Raw genomic sequence first — 26,613 nt, forward strand, 5'->3', positions numbered from 1 at the left:
CAAGGAAATGATGCTCAGTAGTGTGTGTGGCCTCCACGTGTCTATGTTCTCCCTACAATGCCTGGGCATGCTCCTGATGAGGCGGCGGATGGTTTGCTGAGGGATCTCCTTTCAGACCTGGAATAAAGTGACGTTGGTGGATGGTGCGAGACATGATGTCCCAGATGTGTTCAATCGGATTCATTTCTGGGGAACGGGCGAGCCAGTCCATAGATTCAATGCCTTCATCTTGCAAGAACTGCTGACACACTCCAGCCACATGAGGTCTGGCATTGTCCTGCACAAGGGCCAACTGCACCAGCATATGGTCTCACAAGAAGTCTGAGGATTTCCTCTCGGTACCTAATGGCAGTCAGGAACATAGTTAAATAGTTACACAGTTATTAAGGTTGAAGGAAGACTTTAAGTCCATCTAGTTCAACCCATAGCCTAACCTAACATGCCCTAACATGTTGATCCAGAGGAAGGCAAAAAAAAACCATGTGGAAAAGAGTAAGCTCCACAATGGGGAAAAAAATTCCCTGGATCAACGACCTATCAAGGAATCTAGTGTATATACCCTGTAACATTATACTTTTCTAGAAAGGTATCCAGTCCCCTCTTAAATTTAAGTAATGAATTACTCATTACAACATCATAGGGCAGAGCGTTCCATAGTCTCACTGCTCTTACAGTAAAGAATCTGCGTCTGTCATTATGCTTAAACCTTCTTTCCTCCAGACGTAGAGGATGCCCCCTTGTCCCTGTCTCAGGTCTATGATTAAAAAGATCATCCAAAAGGGCTTTGTACTGTTCCCTCATATATTAAAATACATTAAAATAAGATCACCCCTTAGTCTTCGTTTTTCCAAACTAAATAGCCCCAAGTGTAATAACCTATCTTGGTATTGGAGACCCCCCAGTCCTCTAAGAACCTTGGTTGCTCTTCTCTGCACCCGCTCTAGTTCAGCTATGTCTTTCATATACAGCGGAGACCAGAAATGTGCACAGTATTCTAAGTGTGGTCGAACTAGTGACTTGTATAGAGGTAAAATTATGTTCTCCTCATGAGCATGTATGCCTCTTTTAATACATCCCATTATTTTATTTGCCTTTGTAGCAGCTGCCTGACCCTAGCCACTGAATATGAGTTTGTCATCCACCCATGCACCCAGGTCTTTTTCATTGACAGTTTTGCCCAGAGTTTTAGAATTAAGCACATAGTTATGCATCTTATTACTTCTACCCAAGTGCATGACCTTACATTTATCCCCATTAAAGCTCATTTGCCATTTATCAGCCCAAGCTTCTAGTTTACATAAATTATCCTGTAATATAAAATTGACCTCCCCTGTATTGATTACCCTGCAGAGTTTAGTGTCATCTGCAAATATTGAAATTCTACTCTGAATGCCCCCTACACGGTCATTAATAAATATGTTAAAAAGAAGAGGGCCCAATACTGACCCCTGTGGTACCCCACTGCTAACCGCGACCCAGTCAGAGTGTGCTCCATTAATAACCACCCTTTGTTTCCTATCCCTGAGCCAGCTCTCAACCCACTTACACATATTTTCCCCTATCCCCATTATTCTCATTTTATGTATCAACCTTTTGTGTGGCACCGTATCAAAAGCTTTTGAAAAGTCCATATACACTACATCTACTGGGTTCCCTTGGTCCAGTCCGGAACTTACGTCTTCATAGAAGCAGATCAGATTAGTCTGACATGAACGGTCCCTAGTAAACCCATGTTGGTATTGGGTCATGAGGTTATTCCTCTTCAGATACTCCATTATAGCATCCCTTAGAATGCCCTCCAGGATTTTACCCACAGTAGAGGTTAAGCTTACTGGACTATAATTACCGAGTTCAGTTTTTGTCCCCTTTTTGAATATTGGCACCACATTTGCTATACGCCAGTCCTGAGGTACAGACCCTGTTATTATGGACTCTTTAAAGATTAAAAATAATGGTTTATCAATGACTGTACTTAATTCCTGCAGTACTCGGGGGTGTATCCCATCCAGCCCGGAGATTTGTCAATTTTAGTGATTTTTAGATGCCGCCTTATTTCCTGCTGGGTTAAGCAGGTGACACTTAATGGGGAATTTTTGTTATCACTGATCATATTGTCTGCCATGGGATTTTCTTTTGTAAATACTGATGAAAAAAAGTCATTTAGCATATTGGCTTTTTCCTCATCCTCATCCACCATTTCCCCCAGACTATTTTTAAGGGGGCCAACACTATCATTTTTTAGTTTCTTACTATTTATGTAGTTAAAGAACATTTTGGGATTATTTTTACTCTCTCTGGCAATGAGTCTCTCTGTCTCAATTTTTGCTGCCTTGATTTGCTTTTTACAGAATTTATTTAATTTTCTGTATTTATTTAATGCCTCATCACTACCTACTTCCTTTAATTCTCTAAATGCTTTCTTTTTGTCAGTTATTGCGCCCCTTACAGCTCTATTTAGCCATATTGGTTTCCTCCTATTTCTAGTATGTTTATTCCCATACGGTATATACTGTGCACAGGTCCTATTCAGGATGCTAATAAACGTCTCCCATTTTCTCTGTGTATTTTTATGTCTCAGGATATCGTCCCAGTTAATTGCACCAAGATCATCTCTCATCCGTTGGAAATTTGCCCTCCTGAATAGAGTTGAGCGACTTTCATTTTTTTAAGATCGAGTCGGGTTTTGTGAAACCCGATTTTGTCCAGAGTCGAGTCGAGTGCAGTCGGCCGATTATCGCTAAAAGTCGGGGATCGACCGAAACACGAAACCCAATGCAAGTCAATGGGGAAGCATAGTCGGCAGTGAGTGGAGGCCAGGAAAACACCTACAGTGCCCATTTTAATGCCAAAAACATCCATTCTTGTTTCTGAAGCTTGTCAATCTTAATTAACTTTATAATAATAGTTGGGCATAGGGAATTGGGGGTCATTTGGCAAAAGTTGTGGGGGGAGTAGGGCCGGCTCAAGTTTTTCGTGGGCCCAGGAAATGCGGACTACGTCACGGCGGTGTTGCAGGGAAAGGTAAGTATTTCAACGTTGCAAGTGCTGTGATCCTGAGCAAGCAGGGGGGGCCCACTCGTTCGCATTGGCACTGGCACAGGGCCCCTCAAAGTACAGCGATGTGTGTTTGCATGGCGGGGGCGCCTCCCACCAGCAGCGACACTTTTGCGTACTCTGAGGGGCCCTGTGCCAGTGACGTCGCCAACGAGTATGCCCCCCCACCTGATGAAGGAACCTGCACTTTCATCTGCACCTTCCTCTCTGTCCCTGTGTAAGGTGGTATAACATGCGGGAAGGGGAACCTTACTTTCAGCAGGGTCAGATTCTGGCTGTGTAGAGTATAAGGGGAATGTAGTGGTCTAGGTCAATGTACCAGCAGACTCATCTAGCAGTGGCTGGGCAATGGGCAGGATGAGGAGGAAACAGATATAGGGCCAAAGAATAAAGTAGGCTAAATGCAGTTCAAAATTGGTAACAGGACTAAACAGGCGGCATTGCTTTGTTCAGTGGAGTAGCAAACCCAAGAGCAGCAGACACTGTTTCAAGGGCATAACCACACTAGTAGGCCAAATGCAGTTTAATATCTGATAGTATAGGGCGAAAGCCAGAATGTGGAAGCTCAGCTTTGTTCAGTTGAGGACAACACCAGGCAGGGGCAGACAGACACCTTTAGTAGGCCGGAGCAGCCAATTGCATTTTTAAAAATGGTAATTTGGAACTGAAGGTAGAAGCTCAGCTTTATTCAGTTGAGGACAACACCAGGCAGGGGCAGACATTCACCTTTAGTAGGCCGGAACAGCCAATTGCATTTTTAAAAATGGTAATTTGGAACAGAAGGTTGAGGCTCAGCTTTATTCAGTTGAGGACAACACCAGGCAGGGGCAGACATTCACCTTTAGTAGGCCGGAACAGCCAATTGCATTTTTAAAAATGGTAATTTGGAACAGAAGGTTGAGGCTCAGCTTTATTCAGTTGAGGACAACACCAGGCAGGGGCAGACAGACACCTTTAGTAGGCCGGAACAGCCAATTGCATTTTTAAAAATGGTAATTTGGAACAGAAGGTTGAAGCTCAGCTTTATTCAGTTGAGGACAACACCAGGCAGGGGCAGACAGACACCTTTAGTAGGCCGGAACAGCCAATTGCATTTTTAAAAATGGTAATTTGGAACAGAAGGTTGAAGCTCAGCTTTATTCAGTTGAGGACAACACCAGGCAGGGGCAGACAGACACCTTTAGTAGGCCGGAACAGCCAATTGCATTTTTAAAAATGGTAATTTGGAACAGAAGGTTGAAGCTCAGCTTTATTCAGTTGAGGACAACACCAGGCAGGGGCAGACAGACACCTTTAGTAGGCCGGAACAGCCAATTTTTTTAAAAAACAGCAGTTAGTAAGAGGCAGAAGGTAGAAGCTCAGCTTTATTCAGTTGAGGACAACACCAGGCAGGGGCAGACAGACACCTTTAGTAGGCCGGAACAGCCAATGGCATTTTTAAAAATGGTAATTTGGAACTGAAGGTTGAAGCTCAGCTTTATTCAGTTGAGGACAACACCAGGCAGGGGCAGACAGACACCTTTAGTAGGCCGGAACAGCCAATTGCATTTTTAAAAATGGTAATTTGGAACAGAAGGTTGAGGCTCAGCTTTATTCAGTTGAGGACAACACCAGGCAGGGGCAGACAGACACCTTTAGTAGGCCGGAACAGCCAATTGCATTTTTAAAAATGGTAATTTGGAACAGAAGGTTGAAGCTCAGCTTTATTCAGTTGAGGACAACACCAGGCAGGGGCAGACAGACACCTTTAGTAGGCCGGAACAGCCAATTTTTTAAAAAAACAGCAGTTAGTAAGAGGCAGAAGGTAGAAGCTCAGCTTTATTCAGTTGAGGACAACACCAGGCAGGGGCAGACAGACACCTTTAGTAGGCCGGAACAGCCAATTGCATTTTTAAAAATGGTAATTTGGAACTGAAGGTTGAAGCTCAGCTTTATTCAGTTGAGGACAACACCAGGCAGGGGCAGACATTCACCTTTAGTAGGCCGGAACAGCCAATTTTTTTAAAAAACAGCAGTTAGTAAGAGGCAGAAGGTAGAAGCTCAGCTTTATTCAGTTGAGGACAACACCAGGCAGGGGCAGACAGACACCTTTAGTAGGCAGGAACAGCCAATGGCATTTTTAAAAATGGTAATTTGGAACAGAAGGTTGAAGCTCAGCTTTATTCAGTTGAGGACAACACCAGGCAGGGGCAGACATTCACCTTTAGTAGGCCGGAACAGCCAATTGCATTTTTAAAAATGGTAATTTGGAACAGAAGGTTGAGGCTCAGCTTTATTCAGTTGAGGACAACACCAGGCAGGGGCAGACAGACACCTTTAGTAGGCCGGAACAGCCAATTGCATTTTTAAAAATGGTAATTTGGAACAGAAGGTTGAAGCTCAGCTTTATTCAGTTGAGGACAACACCAGGCAGGGGCAGACAGACACCTTTAGTAGGCCGGAACAGCCAATTGCATTTTTAAAAATGGTAATTTGGAACAGAAGGTTGAAGCTCAGCTTTATTCAGTTGAGGACAACACCAGGCAGGGGCAGACAGACACCTTTAGTAGGCCGGAACAGCCAATTTTTTAAAAAAACAGCAGTTAGTAAGAGGCAGAAGGTAGAAGCTCAGCTTTATTCAGTTGAGGACAACACCAGGCAGGGGCAGACAGACACCTTTAGTAGGCCGGAACAGCCAATGGCATTTTTAAAAATGGTAATTTGGAACTGAAGGTTGAAGCTCAGCTTTATTCAGTTGAGGACAACACCAGGCAGGGGCAGACATTCACCTTTAGTAGGCCGGAACAGCCAATTGCATTTTTAAAAATGGTAATTTGGAACAGAAGGTTGAAGCTCAGCTTTATTCAGTTGAGGACAACACCAGGCAGGGGCAGACACCTTTAGAAGGACGGAACAGCCAATTTTTTTAAAAACAGCAGTTAATCAGAGCCAGAAGGTAGAAGCTCAGCTTTATTCAGTTGAGGACAACTTGAACTAGGGACTGCAGACAGACTTTGCAGGCTGTCCCCTGTGTGGACCATGCATCCAATACATTAACCCATTTAGCCACAAAGGACACGTAACCTTCCATGGCCAGGCCTACAGGTCCATGTGTCTGTTGTCAGGTATACCTTTGGACTGACAAATTGACAGAATGCAAGGACAATGCGGTCTTTAACATGCAGGTGGAGGGGTGGGATGGCTTTTCTCGCAAAAGAATTGTCAACTGGGTAGCTCATAGCGTGGTATATCGTAGTTCATCCTGGCTTTATTAATATTAAATTAAATAAAAAAATAGGCTCTAGGCACTTTATTATTGGTTCCAGGGGTACACGGGCAGCAGTGGTCAGGTGAGTGGAGGCCTAGTGGAAGGAGGGACCTTAGACAGGCTTCGAAGGCCTAACATAATAAAATGGGCTGGCGGTAGGCACTTTATTATTGGTTCCAGGGGTACACGGGCAGCAGTGGTCTGGTCAGTGGAGGCCTAGTGGAAGGAGGGACAGCAGACAGGCTTCAAAGGCCTAACATAATAAAATGGGCTGGCTGTAGGCACTTTATTATTGGTTCCAGGGGTACACGGGCAGCAGTGGTCAGGTGAGTGGAGGCCTAGTGGAAGGAGGGACCGCAGACAGGCTTCGAAGGCCTAACACAATAAAATGGGCTGGCTGTAGGCACTTTAAAATTGGTTCCAGGGGTACACGGGCAGCAGTGGTCTGGTCAGTGGAGGCCTAGTGGAAGGAGGGACCGCAGACAGGCTTCGAAGGCCTAACACAATAAAATGGGCTGGCTGTAGGCACTTTAAAATTGGTTCCAGGGGTACACGGGCAGCAGTGGTCTGGTCAGTGGAGGCCTAGTGGAAGGAGGGACCGCAGACAGGCTTCGAAGGCCTAAAATAACAAACAATAGGCTCATGGCAGTTTTACAGCGGTTACATGGATACACGGGCAGGCAGCTTGGTGGTGAGTGGAGGAGTATTTAAAGTAGGGACCGCAGACAGGCTATCAAAGGCCTAAAATAACAAACAATAGGCTCATGGCAGCTTTACAGCGGTTACATGGATACACAGGCAGCTTGGTGGTGAGTGGAGGAGTATTTAAAGTAGGGACCGCAGACAGGCTATCAAAGGCCTAAAATAACAAACAATAGGCTCATGGCAGCTTTACAGCGGTTACATGGATACACGGGCAGGCAGCTTGGTGGTGAGTGGAGGAGTATTTAAAGTAGGGACCGCAGACAGGCTATCAAAGGCCTAAAATAACAAACAATAGGCTTATGGCAGTTTTACAGCGGTTACATGGATACACGGGCAGGCAGCTTGGTGGTGAGTGGAGGAGTATTTAAAGTAGGGACCGCAGACAGGCTATCAAAGGCCTAAAATAACAAACAATAGGCTCATGGCAGCTTTACAGCGGTTACATGGATACACGGGCAGGCAGCTTGGTGGTGAGTGGAGGAGTATTTAAAGTAGGGACCGCAGACAGGCTATCAAAGGCCTAAAATAACAAACAATAGGCTCATGGCAGCTTTACAGCGGTTACATGGATACACAGGCAGCTTGGTGGTGAGTGGAGGAGTATTTAAAGTAGGGACCGCAGACAGGCTATCAAAGGCCTAAAATAACAAACAATAGGCTCATGGCAGCTTTACAGCGGTTACATGGATACACAGGCAGCTTGGTGGTGAGTGGAGGAGTATTTAAAGTAGGGACCGCAGACAGGCTATCAAAGGCCTAAAATAACAAACAATAGGCTCATGGCAGCTTTACAGCGGTTACATGGATACACGGGCAGGCAGCTTGGTGGTGAGTGGAGGAGTATTTAAAGTAGGGACCGCAGACAGGCTATCAAAGGCCTAAAATAACAAACAATAGGCTCATTGCAGCTTTACAGCGGTTACATGGATACACAGGCAGCTTGGTGGTGAGTGGAGGAGTATTTAAAGTAGGGACCGCAGACAGGCTATCAAAGGCCTAAAATAACAAACAATAGGCTCATGGCAGCTTTACAGCGGTTACATGGATACACGGGCAGGCAGCTTGGTGGTGAGTGGAGGAGTATTTAAAGTAGGGACCGCAGACAGGCTATCAAAGGCCTAAAATAACAAACAATAGGCTCATGGCAGCTTTACAGCGGTTACATGGATACACGGGCAGGCAGCTTGGTGGTGAGTGGAGGAGTATTTAAAGTAGGGACCGCAGACAGGCTATCAAAGGCCTAAAATAACAAACAATAGGCTCATGGCAGCTTTACAGCGGTTACATGGATACACAGGCAGCTTGGTGGTGAGTGGAGGAGTATTTAAAGTAGGGACCGCAGACAGGCTATCAAAGGCCTAAAATAACAAACAATAGGCTCATGGCAGCTTTACAGCGGTTACATGGATACACAGGCAGCTTGGTGGTGAGTGGAGGAGTATTTAAAGTAGGGACCGCAGACAGGCTATCAAAGGCCTAAAATAACAAACAATAGGCTCATGGCAGCTTTACAGCGGTTACATGGATACACGGGCAGGCAGCTTGGTGGTGAGTGGAGGAGTATTTAAAGTAGGGACCGCAGACAGGCTATCAAAGGCCTAAAATAACAAACAATAGGCTCATTGCAGCTTTACAGCGGTTACATGGATACACAGGCAGCTTGGTGGTGAGTGGAGGAGTATTTAAAGTAGGGACCGCAGACAGGCTATCAAAGGCCTAAAATAACAAACAATAGGCTCATGGCAGCTTTACAGCGGTTACATGGATACACGGGCAGGCAGCTTGGTGGTGAGTGGAGGAGTATTTAAAGTAGGGACCGCAGACAGGCTATCAAAGGCCTAAAATAACAAACAATAGGCTCATGGCAGCTTTACAGCGGTTACATGGATACACAGGCAGCTTGGTGGTGAGTGGAGGAGTATTTAAAGTAGGGACCGCAGACAGGCTATCAAAGGCCTAAAATAACAAACAATAGGCTCATGGCAGCTTTACAGCGGTTACATGGATACACAGGCAGCTTGGTGGTGAGTGGAGGAGTATTTAAAGTAGGGACCGCAGACAGGCTATCAAAGGCCTAAAATAACAAACAATAGGCTCATGGCAGCTTTACAGCGGTTACATGGATACACGGGCAGGCAGCTTGGTGGTGAGTGGAGGAGTATTTAAAGTAGGGACCGCAGACAGGCTATCAAAGGCCTAAAATAACAAACAATAGGCTCATTGCAGCTTTACAGCGGTTACATGGATACACAGGCAGCTTGGTGGTGAGTGGAGGAGTATTTAAAGTAGGGACCGCAGACAGGCTATCAAAGGCCTAAAATAACAAACAATAGGCTCATGGCAGCTTTACAGCGGTTACATGGATACACGGGCAGGCAGCTTGGTGGTGAGTGGAGGAGTATTTAAAGTAGGGACCGCAGACAGGCTATCAAAGGCCTAAAATAACAAACAATAGGCTCATGGCAGCTTTACAGCGGTTACATGGATACACAGGCAGCTTGGTGGTGAGTGGAGGAGTATTTAAAGTAGGGACCGCAGACAGGCTATCAAAGGCCTAAAATAACAAACAATAGGCTCATGGCAGCTTTACAGCGGTTACATGGATACACAGGCAGCTTGGTGGTGAGTGGAGGAGTATTTAAAGTAGGGACCGCAGACAGGCTATCAAAGGCCTAAAATAACAAACAATAGGCTCATGGCAGCTTTACAGCGGTTACATGGATACACAGGCAGCTTGGTGGTGAGTGGAGGAGTATTTAAAGTAGGGACCGCAGACAGGCTATCAAAGGCCTAAAATAACAAACAATAGGCTCATGGCAGCTTTACAGCGGTTACATGGATACACGGGCAGGCAGCTTGGTGGTGAGTGGAGGAGTATTTAAAGTAGGGACCGCAGACAGGCTATCAAAGGCCTAAAATAACAAACAATAGGCTCATGGCAGCTTTACAGCGGTTACATGGATACACGGGCAGGCAGCTTGGTGGTGAGTGGAGGAGTATTTAAAGTAGGGACCGCAGACAGGCTATCAAAGGCCTAAAATAACAAACAATAGGCTCATGGCAGCTTTACAGCGGTTACATGGATACACAGGCAGCTTGGTGGTGAGTGGAGGAGTATTTAAAGTAGGGACCGCAGACAGGCTATCAAAGGCCTAAAATAACAAACAATAGGCTCATGGCAGCTTTACAGCGGTTACATGGATACACGGGCAGGCAGCTTGGTGGTGAGTGGAGGAGTATTTAAAGTAGGGACCGCAGACAGGCTATCAAAGGCCTAAAATAACAAACAATAGGCTCATGGCAGCTTTACAGCGGTTACATGGATACACAGGCAGCTTGGTGGTGAGTGGAGGAGTATTTAAAGTAGGGACCGCAGACAGGCTATCAAAGGCCTAAAATAACAAACAATAGGCTCATGGCAGCTTTACAGCGGTTACATGGATACACAGGCAGCTTGGTGATGAGTGGAGGAGTATTTAAAGTAGGGACCGCAGACAGGCTATCAAAGGCCTAAAATAACAAACAATAGGCTCATGGCAGCTTTACAGCGGTTACATGGATACACAGGCAGCTTGGTGGTGAGTGGAGGAGTATTTAAAGTAGGGACCGCAGACAGGCTATCAAAGGCCTAAAATAACAATCAATAGGCTCATGGCAGCTTTACAGCGGTTACATGGATACACGGGCAGGCAGCTTGGTGGTGAGTGGAGGAGTATTTAAAGTAGGGACCGCAGACAGGCTATCAAAGGCCTAAAATAACAAACAATAGGCTCATGGCAGCTTTACAGCGGTTACATGGATACACAGGCAGCTTGGTGGTGAGTGGAGGAGTATTTAAAGTAGGGACCGCAGACAGGCTATCAAAGGCCTAAAATAACAAACAATAGGCTCATGGCAGCTTTACAGCGGTTACATGGATACACGGGCAGGCAGCTTGGTGGTGAGTGGAGGAGTATTTAAAGTAGGGACCGCAGACAGGCTATCAAAGGCCTAAAATAACAAACAATAGGCTCATTGCAGCTTTACAGCGGTTACATGGATACACAGGCAGCTTGGTGGTGAGTGGAGGAGTATTTAAAGTAGGGACCGCAGACAGGCTATCAAAGGCCTAAAATAACAAACAATAGGCTCATGGCAGCTTTACAGCGGTTACATGGATACACAGGCAGCTTGGTGGTGAGTGGAGGAGTATTTAAAGTAGGGACCGCAGACAGGCTATCAAAGGCCTAAAATAACAAACAATAGGCTCATGGCAGCTTTACAGCGGTTACATGGATACACGGGCAGGCAGCTTGGTGGTGAGTGGAGGAGTATTTAAAGTAGGGACCGCAGACAGGCTATCAAAGGCCTAAAATAACAAACAATAGGCTCATGGCAGCTTTACAGCGGTTACATGGATACACAGGCAGCTTGGTGGTGAGTGGAGGAGTATTTAAAGTAGGGACCGCAGACAGGCTATCAAAGGCCTAAAATAACAAACAATAGGCTCATGGCAGCTTTACAGCGGTTACATGGATACACAGGCAGCTTGGTGATGAGTGGAGGAGTATTTAAAGTAGGGACCGCAGACAGGCTATCAAAGGCCTAAAATAACAAACAATAGGCTCATGGCAGCTTTACAGCGGTTACATGGATACACAGGCAGCTTGGTGGTGAGTGGAGGAGTATTTAAAGTAGGGACCGCAGACAGGCTATCAAAGGCCTAAAATAACAAACAATAGGCTCATGGCAGCTTTACAGCGGTTACATGGATACACGGGCAGGCAGCTTGGTGGTGAGTGGAGGAGTATTTAAAGTAGGGACCGCAGACAGGCTATCAAAGGCCTAAAATAACAAACAATAGGCTCATGGCAGCTTTACAGCGGTTACATGGATACACAGGCAGCTTGGTGGTGAGTGGAGGAGTATTTAAAGTAGGGACCGCAGACAGGCTATCAAAGGCCTAAAATAACAAACAATAGGCTCATGGCAGCTTTACAGCGGTTACATGGATACACGGGCAGGCAGCTTGGTGGTGAGTGGAGGAGTATTTAAAGTAGGGACCGCAGACAGGCTATCAAAGGCCTAAAATAACAAACAATAGGCTCATGGCAGCTTTACAGCGGTTACATGGATACACAGGCAGCTTGGTGGTGAGTGGAGGAGTATTTAAAGTAGGGACCGCAGACAGGCTATCAAAGGCCTAAAATAACAAACAATAGGCTCATGGCAGCTTTACAGCGGTTACATGGATACACAGGCAGCTTGGTGGTGAGTGGAGGAGTATTTAAAGTAGGGACCGCAGACAGGCTATCAAAGGCCTAAAATAACAAACAATAGGCTCATGGCAGCTTTACAGCGGTTACATGGATACACGGGCAGGCAGCTTGGTGGTGAGTGGAGGAGTATTTAAAGTAGGGACCGCAGACAGGCTATCAAAGGCCTAAAATAACAAACAATAGGCTCATTGCAGCTTTACAGCGGTTACATGGATACACAGGCAGCTTGGTGGTGAGTGGAGGAGTATTTAAAGTAGGGACCGCAGACAGGCTATCAAAGGCCTAAAATAACAAACAATAGGCTCATGGCAGCTTTACAGCGGTTACATGGATACACGGGCAGGCAGCTTGGTGGTGAGTGGAGGAGTATTTAAAGTAGGGACCGCAGACAGGCTATCAAAGGCCTAAAATAACAAACAATAGGCTCATGGCAGCTTTACAGCGGTTACATGGATACACAGGCAGCTTGGTGGTGAGTGGAGGAGTATTTAAAGTAGGGACCGCAGACAGGCTATCAAAGGCCTAAAATAACAAACAATAGGCTCATGGCAGCTTTACAGCGGTTACATGGATACACAGGCAGCTTGGTGGTGAGTGGAGGAGTATTTAAAGTAGGGACCGCAGACAGGCTATCAAAGGCCTAAAATAACAAACAATAGGCTCATGGCAGCTTTACAGCGGTTACATGGATACACGGGCAGGCAGCTTGGTGGTGAGTGGAGGAGTATTTAAAGTAGGGACCGCAGACAGGCTATCAAAGGCCTAAAATAACAAACAATAGGCTCATTGCAGCTTTACAGCGGTTACATGGATACACAGGCAGCTTGGTGGTGAGTGGAGGAGTATTTAAAGTAGGGACCGCAGACAGGCTATCAAAGGCCTAAAATAACAAACAATAGGCTCATGGCAGCTTTACAGCGGTTACATGGATACACGGGCAGGCAGCTTGGTGGTGAGTGGAGGAGTATTTAAAGTAGGGACCGCAGACAGGCTATCAAAGGCCTAAAATAACAAACAATAGGCTCATGGCAGCTTTACAGCGGTTACATGGATACACAGGCAGCTTGGTGGTGAGTGGAGGAGTATTTAAAGTAGGGACCGCAGACAGGCTATCAAAGGCCTAAAATAACAAACAATAGGCTCATGGCAGCTTTACAGCGGTTACATGGATACACAGGCAGCTTGGTGGTGAGTGGAGGAGTATTTAAAGTAGGGACCGCAGACAGGCTATCAAAGGCCTAAAATAACAAACAATAGGCTCATGGCAGCTTTACAGCGGTTACATGGATACACAGGCAGCTTGGTGGTGAGTGGAGGAGTATTTAAAGTAGGGACCGCAGACAGGCTATCAAAGGCCTAAAATAACAAACAATAGGCTCATGGCAGCTTTACAGCGGTTACATGGATACACGGGCAGGCAGCTTGGTGGTGAGTGGAGGAGTATTTAAAGTAGGGACCGCAGACAGGCTATCAAAGGCCTAAAATAACAAACAATAGGCTCATGGCAGCTTTACAGCGGTTACATGGATACACGGGCAGGCAGCTTGGTGGTGAGTGGAGGAGTATTTAAAGTAGGGACCGCAGACAGGCTATCAAAGGCCTAAAATAACAAACAATAGGCTCATGGCAGCTTTACAGCGGTTACATGGATACACAGGCAGCTTGGTGGTGAGTGGAGGAGTATTTAAAGTAGGGACCGCAGACAGGCTATCAAAGGCCTAAAATAACAAACAATAGGCTCATGGCAGCTTTACAGCGGTTACATGGATACACGGGCAGGCAGCTTGGTGGTGAGTGGAGGAGTATTTAAAGTAGGGACCGCAGACAGGCTATCAAAGGCCTAAAATAACAAACAATAGGCTCATGGCAGCTTTACAGCGGTTACATGGATACACAGGCAGCTTGGTGGTGAGTGGAGGAGTATTTAAAGTAGGGACCGCAGACAGGCTATCAAAGGCCTAAAATAACAAACAATAGGCTCATGGCAGCTTTACAGCGGTTACATGGATACACAGGCAGCTTGGTGATGAGTGGAGGAGTATTTAAAGTAGGGACCGCAGACAGGCTATCAAAGGCCTAAAATAACAAACAATAGGCTCATGGCAGCTTTACAGCGGTTACATGGATACACAGGCAGCTTGGTGGTGAGTGGAGGAGTATTTAAAGTAGGGACCGCAGACAGGCTATCAAAGGCCTAAAATAACAAACAATAGGCTCATGGCAGCTTTACAGCGGTTACATGGATACACGGGCAGGCAGCTTGGTGGTGAGTGGAGGAGTATTTAAAGTAGGGACCGCAGACAGGCTATCAAAGGCCTAAAATAACAAACAATAGGCTCATGGCAGCTTTACAGCGGTTACATGGATACACAGGCAGCTTGGTGGTGAGTGGAGGAGTATTTAAAGTAGGGACCGCAGACAGGCTATCAAAGGCCTAAAATAACAAACAATAGGCTCATGGCAGCTTTACAGCGGTTACATGGATACACGGGCAGGCAGCTTGGTGGTGAGTGGAGGAGTATTTAAAGTAGGGACCGCAGACAGGCTATCAAAGGCCTAAAATAACAAACAATAGGCTCATTGCAGCTTTACAGCGGTTACATGGATACACAGGCAGCTTGGTGGTGAGTGGAGGAGTATTTAAAGTAGGGACCGCAGACAGGCTATCAAAGGCCTAAAATAACAAACAATAGGCTCATGGCAGCTTTACAGCGGTTACATGGATACACAGGCAGCTTGGTGGTGAGTGGAGGAGTATTTAAAGTAGGGACCGCAGACAGGCTATCAAAGGCCTAAAATAACAAACAATAGGCTCATGGCAGCTTTACAGCGGTTACATGGATACACGGGCAGGCAGCTTGGTGGTGAGTGGAGGAGTATTTAAAGTAGGGACCGCAGACAGGCTATCAAAGGCCTAAAATAACAAACAATAGGCTCATGGCAGCTTTACAGCGGTTACATGGATACACAGGCAGCTTGGTGGTGAGTGGAGGAGTATTTAAAGTAGGGACCGCAGACAGGCTATCAAAGGCCTAAAATAACAAACAATAGGCTCATGGCAGCTTTACAGCGGTTACATGGATACACAGGCAGCTTGGTGATGAGTGGAGGAGTATTTAAAGTAGGGACCGCAGACAGGCTATCAAAGGCCTAAAATAACAAACAATAGGCTCATGGCAGCTTTACAGCGGTTACATGGATACACAGGCAGCTTGGTGGTGAGTGGAGGAGTATTTAAAGTAGGGACCGCAGACAGGCTATCAAAGGCCTAAAATAACAAACAATAGGCTCATGGCAGCTTTACAGCGGTTACATGGATACACGGGCAGGCAGCTTGGTGGTGAGTGGAGGAGTATTTAAAGTAGGGACCGCAGACAGGCTATCAAAGGCCTAAAATAACAAACAATAGGCTCATGGCAGCTTTACAGCGGTTACATGGATACACAGGCAGCTTGGTGGTGAGTGGAGGAGTATTTAAAGTAGGGACCGCAGACAGGCTATCAAAGGCCTAAAATAACAAACAATAGGCTCATGGCAGCTTTACAGCGGTTACATGGATACACGGGCAGGCAGCTTGGTGGTGAGTGGAGGAGTATTTAAAGTAGGGACCGCAGACAGGCTATCAAAGGCCTAAAATAACAAACAATAGGCTCATTGCAGCTTTACAGCGGTTACATGGATACACAGGCAGCTTGGTGGTGAGTGGAGGAGTATTTAAAGTAGGGACCGCAGACAGGCTATCAAAGGCCTAAAATAACAAACAATAGGCTCATGGCAGCTTTACAGCGGTTACATGGATACACGGGCAGGCAGCTTGGTGGTGAGTGGAGGAGTATTTAAAGTAGGGACCGCAGACAGGCTATCAAAGGCCTAAAATAACAAACAATAGGCTCATGGCAGCTTTACAGCGGTTACATGGATACACAGGCAGCTTGGTGGTGAGTGGAGGAGTATTTAAAGTAGGGACCGCAGACAGGCTATCAAAGGCCTAAAATAACAAACAATAGGCTCATGGCAGCTTTACAGCGGTTACATGGATACACAGGCAGCTTGGTGATGAGTGGAGGAGTATTTAAAGTAGGGACCGCAGACAGGCTATCAAAGGCCTAAAATAACAAACAATAGGCTCATGGCAGCTTTACAGCGGTTACATGGATACACAGGCAGCTTGGTGGTGAGTGGAGGAGTATTTAAAGTAGGGACCGCAGACAGGCTATCAAAGGCCTAAAATAACAATCAATAGGCTCATGGCAGCTTTACAGCGGTTACATGGATACACGGGCAGGCAGCTTGGTGGTGAGTGGAGGAGTATTTAAAGTAGGGACCGCAGACAGGCTATCAAAGGCCTAAAATAACAAACAATAGGCTCATGGCAGCTTTACAGCGGTTACATGGATACACAGGCAGCTTGGTGGTGAGTGGAGGAGTATTTAAAGTAGGGACCGCAGACAGGCTATCAAAGGCCTAAAATAACAAACAATAGGCTCATGGCAGCTTTACAGCGGTTACATGGATACACGGGCAGGCAGCTTGGTGGTGAGTGGAGGAGTATTTAAAGTAGGGACCGCAGACAGGCTATCAAAGGCCTAAAATAACAAACAATAGGCTCATTGCAGCTTTACAGCGGTTACATGGATACACAGGCAGCTTGGTGGTGAGTGGAGGAGTATTTAAAGTAGGGACCGCAGACAGGCTATCAAAGGCCTAAAATAACAAACAATAGGCTCATGGCAGCTTTACAGCGGTTACATGGATACACGGGCAGGCAGCTTGGTGGTGAGTGGAGGAGTATTTAAAGTAGGGACCGCAGACAGGCTATCAAAGGCCTAAAATAACAAACAATAGGCTCATGGCAGCTTTACAGCGGTTACATGGATACACAGGCAGCTTGGTGGTGAGTGGAGGAGTATTTAAAGTAGGGACCGCAGACAGGCTATCAAAGGCCTAAAATAACAAACAATAGGCTCATGGCAGCTTTACAGCGGTTACATGGATACACAGGCAGCTTGGTGGTGAGTGGAGGAGTATTTAAAGTAGGGACCGCAGACAGGCTATCAAAGGCCTAAAATAACAAACAATAGGCTCATGGCAGCTTTACAGCGGTTACATGGATACACGGGCAGGCAGCTTGGTGGTGAGTGGAGGAGTATTTAAAGTAGGGACCGCAGACAGGCTATCAAAGGCCTAAAATAACAAACAATAGGCTCATGGCAGCTTTACAGCGGTTACATGGATACACAGGCAGCTTGGTGGTGAGTGGAGGAGTATTTAAAGTAGGGACCGCAGACAGGCTATCAAAGGCCTAAAATAACAAACAATAGGCTCATGGCAGCTTTACAGCGGTTACATGGATACACAGGCAGCTTGGTGGTGAGTGGAGGAGTATTTAAAGTAGGGACCGCAGACAGGCTATCAAAGGCCTAAAATAACAAACAATAGGCTCATGGCAGCTTTACAGCGGTTACATGGATACACGGGCAGGCAGCTTGGTGGTGAGTGGAGGAGTATTTAAAGTAGGGACCGCAGACAGGCTATCAAAGGCCTAAAATAACAAACAATAGGCTCATTGCAGCTTTACAGCGGTTACATGGATACACAGGCAGCTTGGTGGTGAGTGGAGGAGTATTTAAAGTAGGGACCGCAGACAGGCTATCAAAGGCCTAAAATAACAAACAATAGGCTCATGGCAGCTTTACAGCGGTTACATGGATACACGGGCAGGCAGCTTGGTGGTGAGTGGAGGAGTATTTAAAGTAGGGACCGCAGACAGGCTATCAAAGGCCTAAAATAACAAACAATAGGCTCATGGCAGCTTTACAGCGGTTACATGGATACACAGGCAGCTTGGTGGTGAGTGGAGGAGTATTTAAAGTAGGGACCGCAGACAGGCTATCAAAGGCCTAAAATAACAAACAATAGGCTCATGGCAGCTTTACAGCGGTTACATGGATACACAGGCAGCTTGGTGGTGAGTGGAGGAGTATTTAAAGTAGGGACCGCAGACAGGCTATCAAAGGCCTAAAATAACAAACAATAGGCTCATGGCAGCTTTACAGCGGTTACATGGATACACGGGCAGGCAGCTTGGTGGTGAGTGGAGGAGTATTTAAAGTAGGGACCGCAGACAGGCTATCAAAGGCCTAAAATAACAAACAATAGGCTCATTGCAGCTTTACAGCGGTTACATGGATACACAGGCAGCTTGGTGGTGAGTGGAGGAGTATTTAAAGTAGGGACCGCAGACAGGCTATCAAAGGCCTAAAATAACAAACAATAGGCTCATGGCAGCTTTACAGCGGTTACATGGATACACGGGCAGGCAGCTTGGTGGTGAGTGGAGGAGTATTTAAAGTAGGGACCGCAGACAGGCTATCAAAGGCCTAAAATAACAAACAATAGGCTCATGGCAGCTTTACAGCGGTTACATGGATACACAGGCAGCTTGGTGGTGAGTGGAGGAGTATTTAAAGTAGGGACCGCAGACAGGCTATCAAAGGCCTAAAATAACAAACAATAGGCTCATGGCAGCTTTACAGCGGTTACATGGATACACAGGCAGCTTGGTGGTGAGTGGAGGAGTATTTAAAGTAGGGACCGCAGACAGGCTATCAAAGGCCTAAAATAACAAACAATAGGCTCATGGCAGCTTTACAGCGGTTACATGGATACACAGGCAGCTTGGTGGTGAGTGGAGGAGTATTTAAAGTAGGGACCGCAGACAGGCTATCAAAGGCCTAAAATAACAAACAATAGGCTCATGGCAGCTTTACAGCGGTTACATGGATACACGGGCAGGCAGCTTGGTGGTGAGTGGAGGAGTATTTAAAGTAGGGACCGCAGACAGGCTATCAAAGGCCTAAAATAACAAACAATAGGCTCATGGCAGCTTTACAGCGGTTACATGGATACACGGGCAGGCAGCTTGGTGGTGAGTGGAGGAGTATTTAAAGTAGGGACCGCAGACAGGCTATCAAAGGCCTAAAATAACAAACAATAGGCTCATGGCAGCTTTACAGCGGTTACATGGATACACAGGCAGCTTGGTGGTGAGTGGAGGAGTATTTAAAGTAGGGACCGCAGACAGGCTATCAAAGGCCTAAAATAACAAACAATAGGCTCATGGCAGCTTTACAGCGGTTACATGGATACACGGGCAGGCAGCTTGGTGGTGAGTGGAGGAGTATTTAAAGTAGGGACCGCAGACAGGCTATCAAAGGCCTAAAATAACAAACAATAGGCTCATGGCAGCTTTACAGCGGTTACATGGATACACAGGCAGCTTGGTGGTGAGTGGAGGAGTATTTAAAGTAGGGACCGCAGACAGGCTATCAAAGGCCTAAAATAACAAACAATAGGCTCATGGCAGCTTTACAGCGGTTACATGGATACACAGGCAGCTTGGTGATGAGTGGAGGAGTATTTAAAGTAGGGACCGCAGACAGGCTATCAAAGGCCTAAAATAACAAACAATAGGCTCATGGCAGCTTTACAGCGGTTACATGGATACACAGGCAGCTTGGTGGTGAGTGGAGGAGTATTTAAAGTAGGGACCGCAGACAGGCTATCAAAGGCCTAAAATAACAATCAATAGGCTCATGGCAGCTTTACAGCGGTTACATGGATACACGGGCAGGCAGCTTGGTGGTGAGTGGAGGAGTATTTAAAGTAGGGACCGCAGACAGGCTATCAAAGGCCTAAAATAACAAACAATAGGCTCATGGCAGCTTTACAGCGGTTACATGGATACACAGGCAGCTTGGTGGTGAGTGGAGGAGTATTTAAAGTAGGGACCGCAGACAGGCTATCAAAGGCCTAAAATAACAAACAATAGGCTCATGGCAGCTTTACAGCGGTTACATGGATACACGGGCAGGCAGCTTGGTGGTGAGTGGAGGAGTATTTAAAGTAGGGACCGCAGACAGGCTATCAAAGGCCTAAAATAACAAACAATAGGCTCATTGCAGCTTTACAGCGGTTACATGGATACACAGGCAGCTTGGTGGTGAGTGGAGGAGTATTTAAAGTAGGGACCGCAGACAGGCTATCAAAGGCCTAAAATAACAAACAATAGGCTCATGGCAGCTTTACAGCGGTTACATGGATACACAGGCAGCTTGGTGGTGAGTGGAGGAGTATTTAAAGTAGGGACCGCAGACAGGCTATCAAAGGCCTAAAATAACAAACAATAGGCTCATGGCAGCTTTACAGCGGTTACATGGATACACGGGCAGGCAGCTTGGTGGTGAGTGGAGGAGTATTTAAAGTAGGGACCGCAGACAGGCTATCAAAGGCCTAAAATAACAAACAATAGGCTCATGGCAGCTTTACAGCGGTTACATGGATACACAGGCAGCTTGGTGGTGAGTGGAGGAGTATTTAAAGTAGGGACCGCAGACAGGCTATCAAAGGCCTAAAATAACAAACAATAGGCTCATGGCAGCTTTACAGCGGTTACATGGATACACAGGCAGCTTGGTGATGAGTGGAGGAGTATTTAAAGTAGGGACCGCAGACAGGCTATCAAAGGCCTAAAATAACAAACAATAGGCTCATGGCAGCTTTACAGCGGTTACATGGATACACAGGCAGCTTGGTGGTGAGTGGAGGAGTATTTAAAGTAGGGACCGCAGACAGGCTATCAAAGGCCTAAAATAACAAACAATAGGCTCATGGCAGCTTTACAGCGGTTACATGGATACACGGGCAGGCAGCTTGGTGGTGAGTGGAGGAGTATTTAAAGTAGGGACCGCAGACAGGCTATCAAAGGCCTAAAATAACAAACAATAGGCTCATGGCAGCTTTACAGCGGTTACATGGATACACAGGCAGCTTGGTGGTGAGTGGAGGAGTATTTAAAGTAGGGACCGCAGACAGGCTATCAAAGGCCTAAAATAACAAACAATAGGCTCATGGCAGCTTTACAGCGGTTACATGGATACACGGGCAGGCAGCTTGGTGGTGAGTGGAGGAGTATTTAAAGTAGGGACCGCAGACAGGCTATCAAAGGCCTAAAATAACAAACAATAGGCTCATGGCAGCTTTACAGCGGTTACATGGATACACAGGCAGCTTGGTGGTGAGTGGAGGAGTATTTAAAGTAGGGACCGCAGACAGGCTATCAAAGGCCTAAAATAACAAACAATAGGCTCATGGCAGCTTTACAGCGGTTACATGGATACACAGGCAGCTTGGTGGTGAGTGGAGGAGTATTTAAAGTAGGGACCGCAGACAGGCTATCAAAGGCCTAAAATAACAAACAATAGGCTCATGGCAGCTTTACAGCGGTTACATGGATACACGGGCAGGCAGCTTGGTGGTGAGTGGAGGAGTATTTAAAGTAGGGACCGCAGACAGGCTATCAAAGGCCTAAAATAACAAACAATAGGCTCATTGCAGCTTTACAGCGGTTACATGGATACACAGGCAGCTTGGTGGTGAGTGGAGGAGTATTTAAAGTAGGGACCGCAGACAGGCTATCAAAGGCCTAAAATAACAAACAATAGGCTCATGGCAGCTTTACAGCGGTTACATGGATACACGGGCAGGCAGCTTGGTGGTGAGTGGAGGAGTATTTAAAGTAGGGACCGCAGACAGGCTATCAAAGGCCTAAAATAACAAACAATAGGCTCATGGCAGCTTTACAGCGGTTACATGGATACACAGGCAGCTTGGTGGTGAGTGGAGGAGTATTTAAAGTAGGGACCGCAGACAGGCTATCAAAGGCCTAAAATAACAAACAATAGGCTCATGGCAGCTTTACAGCGGTTACATGGATACACAGGCAGCTTGGTGGTGAGTGGAGGAGTATTTAAAGTAGGGACCGCAGACAGGCTATCAAAGGCCTAAAATAACAAACAATAGGCTCATGGCAGCTTTACAGCGGTTACATGGATACACGGGCAGGCAGCTTGGTGGTGAGTGGAGGAGTATTTAAAGTAGGGACCGCAGACAGGCTATCAAAGGCCTAAAATAACAAACAATAGGCTCATTGCAGCTTTACAGCGGTTACATGGATACACAGGCAGCTTGGTGGTGAGTGGAGGAGTATTTAAAGTAGGGACCGCAGACAGGCTATCAAAGGCCTAAAATAACAAACAATAGGCTCATGGCAGCTTTACAGCGGTTACATGGATACACGGGCAGGCAGCTTGGTGGTGAGTGGAGGAGTATTTAAAGTAGGGACCGCAGACAGGCTATCAAAGGCCTAAAATAACAAACAATAGGCTCATGGCAGCTTTACAGCGGTTACATGGATACACAGGCAGCTTGGTGGTGAGTGGAGGAGTATTTAAAGTAGGGACCGCAGACAGGCTATCAAAGGCCTAAAATAACAAACAATAGGCTCATGGCAGCTTTACAGCGGTTACATGGATACACAGGCAGCTTGGTGGTGAGTGGAGGAGTATTTAAAGTAGGGACCGCAGACAGGCTATCAAAGGCCTAAAATAACAAACAATAGGCTCATGGCAGCTTTACAGCGGTTACATGGATACACAGGCAGCTTGGTGGTGAGTGGAGGAGTATTTAAAGTAGGGACCGCAGACAGGCTATCAAAGGCCTAAAATAACAAACAATAGGCTCATGGCAGCTTTACAGCGGTTACATGGATACACGGGCAGGCAGCTTGGTGGTGAGTGGAGGAGTATTTAAAGTAGGGACCGCAGACAGGCTATCAAAGGCCTAAAATAACAAACAATAGGCTCATGGCAGCTTTACAGCGGTTACATGGATACACGGGCAGGCAGCTTGGTGGTGAGTGGAGGAGTATTTAAAGTAGGGACCGCAGACAGGCTATCAAAGGCCTAAAATAACAAACAATAGGCTCATGGCAGCTTTACAGCGGTTACATGGATACACAGGCAGCTTGGTGGTGAGTGGAGGAGTATTTAAAGTAGGGACCGCAGACAGGCTATCAAAGGCCTAAAATAACAAACAATAGGCTCATGGCAGCTTTACAGCGGTTACATGGATACACGGGCAGGCAGCTTGGTGGTGAGTGGAGGAGTATTTAAAGTAGGGACCGCAGACAGGCTATCAAAGGCCTAAAATAACAAACAATAGGCTCATGGCAGCTTTACAGCGGTTACATGGATACACAGGCAGCTTGGTGGTGAGTGGAGGAGTATTTAAAGTAGGGACCGCAGACAGGCTATCAAAGGCCTAAAATAACAAACAATAGGCTCATGGCAGCTTTACAGCGGTTACATGGATACACAGGCAGCTTGGTGATGAGTGGAGGAGTATTTAAAGTAGGGACCGCAGACAGGCTATCAAAGGCCTAAAATAACAAACAATAGGCTCATGGCAGCTTTACAGCGGTTACATGGATACACAGGCAGCTTGGTGGTGAGTGGAGGAGTATTTAAAGTAGGGACCGCAGACAGGCTATCAAAGGCCTAAAATAACAAACAATAGGCTCATGGCAGCTTTACAGCGGTTACATGGATACACGGGCAGGCAGCTTGGTGGTGAGTGGAGGAGTATTTAAAGTAGGGACCGCAGACAGGCTATCAAAGGCCTAAAATAACAAACAATAGGCTCATTGCAGCTTTACAGCGGTTACATGGATACACAGGCAGCTTGGTGGTGAGTGGAGGAGTATTTAAAGTAGGGACCGCAGACAGGCTATCAAAGGCCTAAAATAACAAACAATAGGCTCATGGCAGCTTTACAGCGGTTACATGGATACACGGGCAGGCAGCTTGGTGGTGAGTGGAGGAGTATTTAAAGTAGGGACCGCAGACAGGCTATCAAAGGCCTAAAATAACAAACAATAGGCTCATGGCAGCTTTACAGCGGTTACATGGATACACAGGCAGCTTGGTGGTGAGTGGAGGAGTATTTAAAGTAGGGACCGCAGACAGGCTATCAAAGGCCTAAAATAACAAACAATAGGCTCATGGCAGCTTTACAGCGGTTACATGGATACACAGGCAGCTTGGTGGTGAGTGGAGGAGTATTTAAAGTAGGGACCGCAGACAGGCTATCAAAGGCCTAAAATAACAAACAATAGGCTCATGGCAGCTTTACAGCGGTTACATGGATACACGGGCAGGCAGCTTGGTGGTGAGTGGAGGAGTATTTAAAGTAGGGACCGCAGACAGGCTATCAAAGGCCTAAAATAACAAACAATAGGCTCATTGCAGCTTTACAGCGGTTACATGGATACACAGGCAGCTTGGTGGTGAGTGGAGGAGTATTTAAAGTAGGGACCGCAGACAGGCTATCAAAGGCCTAAAATAACAAACAATAGGCTCATGGCAGCTTTACAGCGGTTACATGGATACACGGGCAGGCAGCTTGGTGGTGAGTGGAGGAGTATTTAAAGTAGGGACCGCAGACAGGCTATCAAAGGCCTAAAATAACAAACAATAGGCTCATGGCAGCTTTACAGCGGTTACATGGATACACAGGCAGCTTGGTGGTGAGTGGAGGAGTATTTAAAGTAGGGACCGCAGACAGGCTATCAAAGGCCTAAAATAACAAACAATAGGCTCATGGCAGCTTTACAGCGGTTACATGGATACACAGGCAGCTTGGTGGTGAGTGGAGGAGTATTTAAAGTAGGGACCGCAGACAGGCTATCAAAGGCCTAAAATAACAAACAATAGGCTCATGGCAGCTTTACAGCGGTTACATGGATACACAGGCAGCTTGGTGGTGAGTGGAGGAGTATTTAAAGTAGGGACCGCAGACAGGCTATCAAAGGCCTAAAATAACAAACAATAGGCTCATGGCAGCTTTACAGCGGTTACATGGATACACGGGCAGGCAGCTTGGTGGTGAGTGGAGGAGTATTTAAAGTAGGGACCGCAGACAGGCTATCAAAGGCCTAAAATAACAAACAATAGGCTCATGGCAGCTTTACAGCGGTTACATGGATACACGGGCAGGCAGCTTGGTGGTGAGTGGAGGAGTATTTAAAGTAGGGACCGCAGACAGGCTATCAAAGGCCTAAAATAACAAACAATAGGCTCATGGCAGCTTTACAGCGGTTACATGGATACACAGGCAGCTTGGTGGTGAGTGGAGGAGTATTTAAAGTAGGGACCGCAGACAGGCTATCAAAGGCCTAAAATAACAAACAATAGGCTCATGGCAGCTTTACAGCGGTTACATGGATACACGGGCAGGCAGCTTGGTGGTGAGTGGAGGAGTATTTAAAGTAGGGACCGCAGACAGGCTATCAAAGGCCTAAAATAACAAACAATAGGCTCATGGCAGCTTTACAGCGGTTACATGGATACACAGGCAGCTTGGTGGTGAGTGGAGGAGTATTTAAAGTAGGGACCGCAGACAGGCTATCAAAGGCCTAAAATAACAAACAATAGGCTCATGGCAGCTTTACAGCGGTTACATGGATACACAGGCAGCTTGGTGATGAGTGGAGGAGTATTTAAAGTAGGGACCGCAGACAGGCTATCAAAGGCCTAAAATAACAAACAATAGGCTCATGGCAGCTTTACAGCGGTTACATGGATACACAGGCAGCTTGGTGGTGAGTGGAGGAGTATTTAAAGTAGGGACCGCAGACAGGCTATCAAAGGCCTAAAATAACAAACAATAGGCTCATGGCAGCTTTACAGCGGTTACATGGATACACGGGCAGGCAGCTTGGTGGTGAGTGGAGGAGTATTTAAAGTAGGGACCGCAGACAGGCTATCAAAGGCCTAAAATAACAAACAATAGGCTCATGGCAGCTTTACAGCGGTTACATGGATACACAGGCAGCTTGGTGGTGAGTGGAGGAGTATTTAAAGTAGGGACCGCAGACAGGCTATCAAAGGCCTAAAATAACAAACAATAGGCTCATGGCAGCTTTACAGCGGTTACATGGATACACGGGCAGGCAGCTTGGTGGTGAGTGGAGGAGTATTTAAAGTAGGGACCGCAGACAGGCTATCAAAGGCCTAAAATAACAAACAATAGGCTCATTGCAGCTTTACAGCGGTTACATGGATACACAGGCAGCTTGGTGGTGAGTGGAGGAGTATTTAAAGTAGGGACCGCAGACAGGCTATCAAAGGCCTAAAATAACAAACAATAGGCTCATGGCAGCTTTACAGCGGTTACATGGATACACAGGCAGCTTGGTGGTGAGTGGAGGAGTATTTAAAGTAGGGACCGCAGACAGGCTATCAAAGGCCTAAAATAACAAACAATAGGCTCATGGCAGCTTTACAGCGGTTACATGGATACACGGGCAGGCAGCTTGGTGGTGAGTGGAGGAGTATTTAAAGTAGGGACCGCAGACAGGCTATCAAAGGCCTAAAATAACAAACAATAGGCTCATGGCAGCTTTACAGCGGTTACATGGATACACAGGCAGCTTGGTGGTGAGTGGAGGAG

This window comes from Ranitomeya variabilis, chromosome 2, assembly GCF_051348905.1.
Source record: "Ranitomeya variabilis isolate aRanVar5 chromosome 2, aRanVar5.hap1, whole genome shotgun sequence".
Taxonomy (NCBI): domain Eukaryota; kingdom Metazoa; phylum Chordata; class Amphibia; order Anura; family Dendrobatidae; genus Ranitomeya; species Ranitomeya variabilis.